The sequence below is a fragment of the Macrotis lagotis genome, chromosome 2 (assembly GCF_037893015.1).
Source record: "Macrotis lagotis isolate mMagLag1 chromosome 2, bilby.v1.9.chrom.fasta, whole genome shotgun sequence".
Lineage (NCBI taxonomy): Eukaryota > Metazoa > Chordata > Mammalia > Peramelemorphia > Peramelidae > Macrotis > Macrotis lagotis.
This window is the reverse complement of record NC_133659.1, coordinates 193,179,227-193,185,732: the sequence shown is the minus strand read 5'-3', so window position 1 is coordinate 193,185,732 and position 6,506 is coordinate 193,179,227. Positions and strand designations below refer to the sequence as shown.

The following is a 6,506-nucleotide window of genomic DNA, read 5'->3' as shown; positions in this document are numbered from 1 at the left end:
TCATTTACTTTTTTTTTCCTATGCAACTCTTCGATCATATATTTGGTGATTGAATTCTCTGTTCAGTTCTGGTCTTTGTGTCAGAAAATTCTGGAAGTCCTCGATTTCACTGAATATCATCTTTTTCCCTGGCAGTTTTGCAGGGTAGTACATTCTGAGTTGTAATCCCAGGTCCTTTCTGAAATATGCTATTCCAGTTCTTTCGATCCTTCAGTATTGAAGCTGGTAGGTCCTGTGTGAGTCTGGTTGTGTTTCCTTTATATATGAATTGTTTTCTTTTTGCTGCTTGCAATATTCTCTCCTTTATTTGAGAGTTCTGGAATTTGGCTATTACATCCCTTGGAGTTTTTATCCTGGGGTTTCTTTCTGGAGGGTTTCCTGTGGATTCTTTCAATGGTTATACTGTTATCTTGTTCTAGTAGATTTGGACAGTTTTCCCTTATAATTTCCTGCATGATATTTTCCAGGTTTTTTTGTTGGTACAGGCTTTCTGGTAGTCTGATGATTCATAGATTGTCTCTCCTGGATCTATTTTCCAGGTCATTCATTTTCCCTAAAAGGTACTTAACATTTTCTTCAATTTTTGCAACCTTTTTTATTTTGTTTGATGGAGTCTTGTAGTCTTGTAGATTTATTGGTTTCTATTTGTTCAATTCTAATTTTCAGATTTTTTATTTTCTTCTGGGTTTCCTTTTCTATTTAGTTATTTTTACTTTTAATGGAGTTGATTTGTTTGGTCAAGTTTTCATAATTTTCCTGCATAACTTTCATTTCTTTTTTCCATTTTTCTTCTTCCTCTATTCTTCGGTTTTTAAATTCTTTTTTTAAGCTCTTTGATGAGCTTGTGTATTTGAGCCCAATTTATAGACTGCTTTGAAACTTCCCCGTGAGTGATTTTTCACTGCTTTCTTCTTCAGACATGGCATTGTTGTCATCTTTGTCTATAAAGTTGTTTTCTATAGTCACTGCTCTTTTAGCTTTTTTTGTTCATCTTTGTTGTTTTTGTTCTGCTCTTGGGATATAAAAGTATAGATCCAAATTTTTATTTTGATGGACCTAGGGTCTGATCCCTTGCTTGTTGTTGGCCAAGATGTTACCTATGCAGTTCAGGCCTTACTTTTGCAAAGGTTTTTTCCCCACCTTTATGTCCAGGTTCTGACTTAACAGTGGTTTGTTCCCAACCCAGTCCTGTCTTTTACCCCAGTATTTTCAGGGTTCAGACTTTGACACTGGAGTACTCCCTGATGGCTTGCTATCTAGCTTCCGGGACTTCTGCTATTGTTAAGCTGTTGGGACCTATGGCTAAAAACCTCTTGCTGGCTTTTCCCACTATCCTGCCTCCTGGATTTTACTTCCCTCTTTTCCCCCAAAAGAGAGACAGCCCTTCACTGAAGATCCTCCATGATGTCTACAGTTGAAAACTTCTTTAAATCTTCTCATTTTCTTGGTGGAATCTGTAGTGTGAATGTCAGAGTAGAGGCTTCATTTATCTTTGGTAGGGGAAGGCTCCAGGAGCATGTTAGCTTCACACTGCCATCTTGGCTCTGGCCTGGTAGACCCCTTTTCTCTAGATACAAATCAGTCTAGAGAATGGGCCACATTGCCTAACAAAATCTTGTCAAAGGTCCCATATAGAATTTAGTATTTATCTATGACTATAAGGAAATCTATTACCCACTCTTTCATTTTCTGGTTAAACATCAATGGGTTGTATATAACTTGAAGGTCACAAGCTAGACATACCTAATCTATAAGATTATGAGAGAAGTGGGTAAGATTCTAGAGATATCTATCAATGCCTTCCAAGAGCCTCATTTAGGCAAGTCATGTGGACATACAAATGGGGAGCACCCACTTATGACAGAAAATTTGATATACATTCAATGTACAACACTGATTGTTTGTTCCTTTTCTGGCAAACTACCCTACCTCATTATTCATTCCCAGGGTAATCTCTCAGTCCATCTTCCTTCTTTATTGACCAAAAATGTATTTTAAAATTTTATCAATGGAGATTTCTCTATGGTTTTCCTAATTGATTGATCAATTTTCATATTCTAACTATAGATTTCTTTATCCTATAGTTTTAAAATTAAAAAATAGGCCATTTACCCTTATAAGCCACAAATTGGTGAGTTCCACATTTCCACTAATATCTCAGGGTCCATTCCAAATTTCTCTGACTAACATTTGATCCACATATGCCATTCTTTATTTCTCTCTTAATGTTTGGCTTGGCCCCCTTGGTCACACCATCCAGTAACCCATTCCTCATTCTTTATACCCTCAGTCCTCAGTATAGCAATGGAGATGGTTCTTGAAGAAGTGAAGAGTCAACTTGAACTGGATCTCTGCCTCAGAGTTGACCTGGAACTAATTATAGGGTTTCTTCAAGAGAGACTTCTCTGGGACAGGCACCAAGTCTTTGGACTGGTGATCAATCACCACATCTGAACAAGACCCTACTTGAAGACTCCCCAAACCATCAATGAAAAATTCTACAAGGAGAAGAAAATAGAGAGTATAGAACAGATAAACTTTGGGCCAAAGTTTAGAGTAACCAGTATCATCAGTACCACCATTGCCTACAGACCTAGAGTCCCATGTTAGGAGATCCAAGTGAAGAATAAGAAGACAGTACTGAATTTGGGGCTTCCTGATCTGATAAGCATAACAATGCACAGACACAGAAAGAAAGAAGATTGCAGAGCTTCAAGGTTAAAAGCTCTAGATCTCAGGTCTAAGAAGTAAAAAAGAAATTCAAGATTCAAGACTAGGGAGTAGTCTCTTGGAGGGCAGGGAAACAGATTCTGGACACTCTCAAAGTGGGATAGAATAAGAAAACAGACAAGCTCTTCAGTTTAGGGTATAGAAAGTTTGGAAGCTGATCAAGGTGAGCAGAACCAGAAGAACATTGTATACTTTAACAGCAAGATTGTGTGATGATCAACTCTAATGGAGTTACCTCTTCTCAACAGTACAATATTCAAAAACAATCCTGAAGGACTTGTGACAGAAAATGCCATTCACATCCAGAAAAGAAATTATGGAATCCAAATAGAGACCAAAGGTTACTATTTTTAATTTTTAAGATTTACATTTTGTGATTTTTTCACTCTCACATTTTTTATTCCTTTTTGTTCTGATTCTTCTTACACAACATGATTAATATGAAAATGTGCCTAATATAGTTATACATGTATAGCCTATATAAGATTATTTTCTCTATCAAGGGAGGTTGGGAGGGAAGGGAGGGAGGGAGAAAAAATGTGAAACTCAAAACCTTACCCAAAAAATGATTGGAAAAAGGAATCAATTAATTTAAAAATATATAAAATAAAATTGTTAAAACAATAAAAAAGTGAGTTCTCTTACATACTGGCTAATTTTTAACCTTAGCCTAGTATCCTTACCTGAATGGGCTACTCTATGCAGTTTGGGATCAAGACCAACTCCCCAGAGCTTCTCTGTATGGGCCAGGAAGAAACTGACAATGCCACTTGTGATCACACAATTGGGGAAGCCATCCAAGGGCTGGAAAGACCCAAGTCATTTGTGGATGCAGCTCCCATCTTCACCTTGGGCCAACAGCAGTTTGAATGGGAATGAATTCCCAGCCACACTGCCACCTACCTACACAAGAGGGAGAAAAACTGAAAAATAGGCATTAATGAACTCAAAGGCCTCAGCACCCATCTTGCCTCTCCTGGGAAGTATTGCAGTAATATTTCATATAATTATTATCATGATGATTGTGTTGATCTTCCCATCTACTCAGCTAAAGGACTCTCAGATTCTTAAACCCCACAGTAGCTGACCCCCTACCTCCTCTTCCATCCATGTTCTACTTTCTCTATTCAACAAGGGAAGAACATTTTGTTATTCTCACTATTGTCACCATATTCCATCTACTGTTCAGTGTATTACATCTTAAATTCTGAGATCAGCTTTGGGACTATTCCAGGCAGCCAGGTGGCACAGAGGTAGAATACTAGACCTGGAGGCAGGAAGACATCCAGTCTAACTTCTGACACATTCTAGCTATGTGACTCTAGGTAAGTCATCTAACTTCTGTCTGTCTCAGTTTTCTCAATGGGAAAAAGGGGGTTATTATTATTATTATTATTATTATTATTATACCATCTACCTCACAGAATTGTTTTGAGGATCAGATAAGACAATATTTGTAAGACACTTAAAAGGAACTGGTACTTTAGATAAAGCCTAAAGCAGCCTGAGTATGGTAGGTATGAATGAGCCTCTGGGAAGGAGGATGATGGGGACAAGAGAATGGATGAGAAAATCAGATAATTCAAAGGAAAGGGCAAATACAAAGATGAAAATTGAGTCACAGGAAAACAAATCAATGGGATGCAAAGCTGAGGATATCAAAGACTCATGGTCATCAATTCAACTGGAAAGACACATATCAGGAGTGCTAGTGGGTCATGTTTTCTTAATCCTCACCCTTTCCCATCCTGCTGAAGCAATACAGTTGTGCAACCATCAGTCAAGAAAAATGGTAACAAGACCTAGGAAGAAGTTGTTGTTGTTTGTTATTTTTTGTCCTTCATCTTCAAAGAAGATCATGATATCAGGGAGGTAATGCCTTGACATGTCCATGAATTGAATTTGAGTGAGAGGGCACTGTGCTAGCTCTAGTTCAACAGCACAGAATTAACAGTTGAGGAAGGGAATGCATAGGTGATATGTGGAGTCTCAAGAGAAAGTAGGGGGGCAGCTAAGTGGTGCATAGGGCGACTAGGTGGTGCAGTGGATAGAGCACTGGCTCTGGAATCAGGAGTACCTGAGTTCAAATCCAGCCTCAGACACTTAATAATTACCTAGCCGTGTGGCCTTGGGCAAACCACTTAACCCCATTGCCTTTCAAAAAAACCTTCAAAAAAAAAAGAGAAAGTAGGGAGAAGGTAAAAAAGACAAATTTTGTCAACTGAGTAATTCTGTCTAGGACCCTTGCTCTGATACTTAATAGCTGGCAAGTCATTTTAACCTGAGTTTCAGTTTCCTCACTTGTAAAATAAAAAAAAATAAAGCCTGTCATACCTACCTCAAAAGATTGAGAGGTTCAAATGACAATGAGTTTTTTGCAAGCTATAAAGTGCAATATGCTAGCCATTATAATAATTATCATCACTATTAATCATCAATAATTTATAAAGTATCTACCATGTGAGAGGCACTGTGTTACACAAGAGACTGATGCTACCCTCAAAGAACTTGTACTCTACTGAGTGAAAGGAGATAAAATAAATAAGAATTTATGCATATAACAGAGGGTATCAGAGAAATTCTGTGCATCAAGCCACTAGATAGACAATTAAGCCAAAAGTCAAAGATTCCTACAGAGGACTGGGTTTAGTCCAATCTCTGCATCTAAAATGGCAGAGGCAGCAGCATTCAGACTACAAAGGGACAGGACCAAACAGGGCTCAATAATCATATTTAGTAGAAAAGAATGAGCAGAGTCTGGCCTAAGTACAAAGACCCAGATGCCAAGCCTGGAAATAGGAGTAAAGAGAAGAAAATACTGAGTACATCAAAGAATATTCTAGATTTAAAGAGATACAGGAAGTAAACATAGAAGAGAGTGTCTTTAAGACAAGGTGAAGTAGAATCTCATTTTAAAAAATAAAAGCTGTTTTTGCTACAAGAATTATGAGAATAGTTGGAGAAAAATGAAGCAAGAGAGAAATATAAAGCTAGAACTGAAGTAAAAACTCTGGCCTCTGACACCAGCTGTAAAATCTTGGGCAAGTCACTTAACCCTATTTGCCTCAGTTCTTCTTCTGTAAAAAATGAATTGAATAGAGGAACAGCAAACCACTCCAGTATCTTGGCCAAAAGAAAAAAAACAAACAAAAAAAAACAAAAAACAAGCCCAAATGGATTCACAAACAGTCAGATATGACTGAAAAATGACTAAACAAGATAACAAAAAGCTCTGGAGAAAAAAGTTGTAAGGAGAATAAGTAGTTTAGTAGAGAAGGCAGAAAATATTACCCAACTAATGAAAACTAATAGAAATTGAATAACTTCATGAAACAATAAGTATTTGAATAAAGTTAAAGGATTCAAAAAAATGGAGGAAAATGCAAAGTTATCTATTAAAAACATTTCATTGGGGGAAAAAAGATTGAGGAATGGGAATTTAAGAATCACTGTGGGGCAGCTAGGTGGCGCAGTGTATAGAGAACTGATCCTGGAGTCAGGAGTACCTGAGTTCAAATCCTACCTCAAGCATTTAATAATTACCTAGCTGTGTGGCCTTGGGCAAGCCACTTAACCACACTGCCTTGCAAAAACTGAAAAAAAAAAAAGAATCACTGAACTTCTTAAAAACTACCACCAAATATTCTGTTATATTAAAAAAAAACAAAGCAAAACAATTAAAAAGGCATAAACACAAACATTTACTTGATATACTATACAATATATATATATATGTATATATATATATATATATACATATATATGTATATATATAT

At 36.9% G+C, this 6,506-nt stretch overlaps 1 pseudogene; it reads right to left on the bottom strand.

Moving 5' to 3' along the window:
• Positions 1–2,200: 2,200 nt before the first annotated feature.
• LOC141512061 (beta-1,4 N-acetylgalactosaminyltransferase 2-like) overlaps positions 2,201–6,506 on the bottom strand; it is a 42,057-nt pseudogene continuing 37,751 nt past the window's right edge.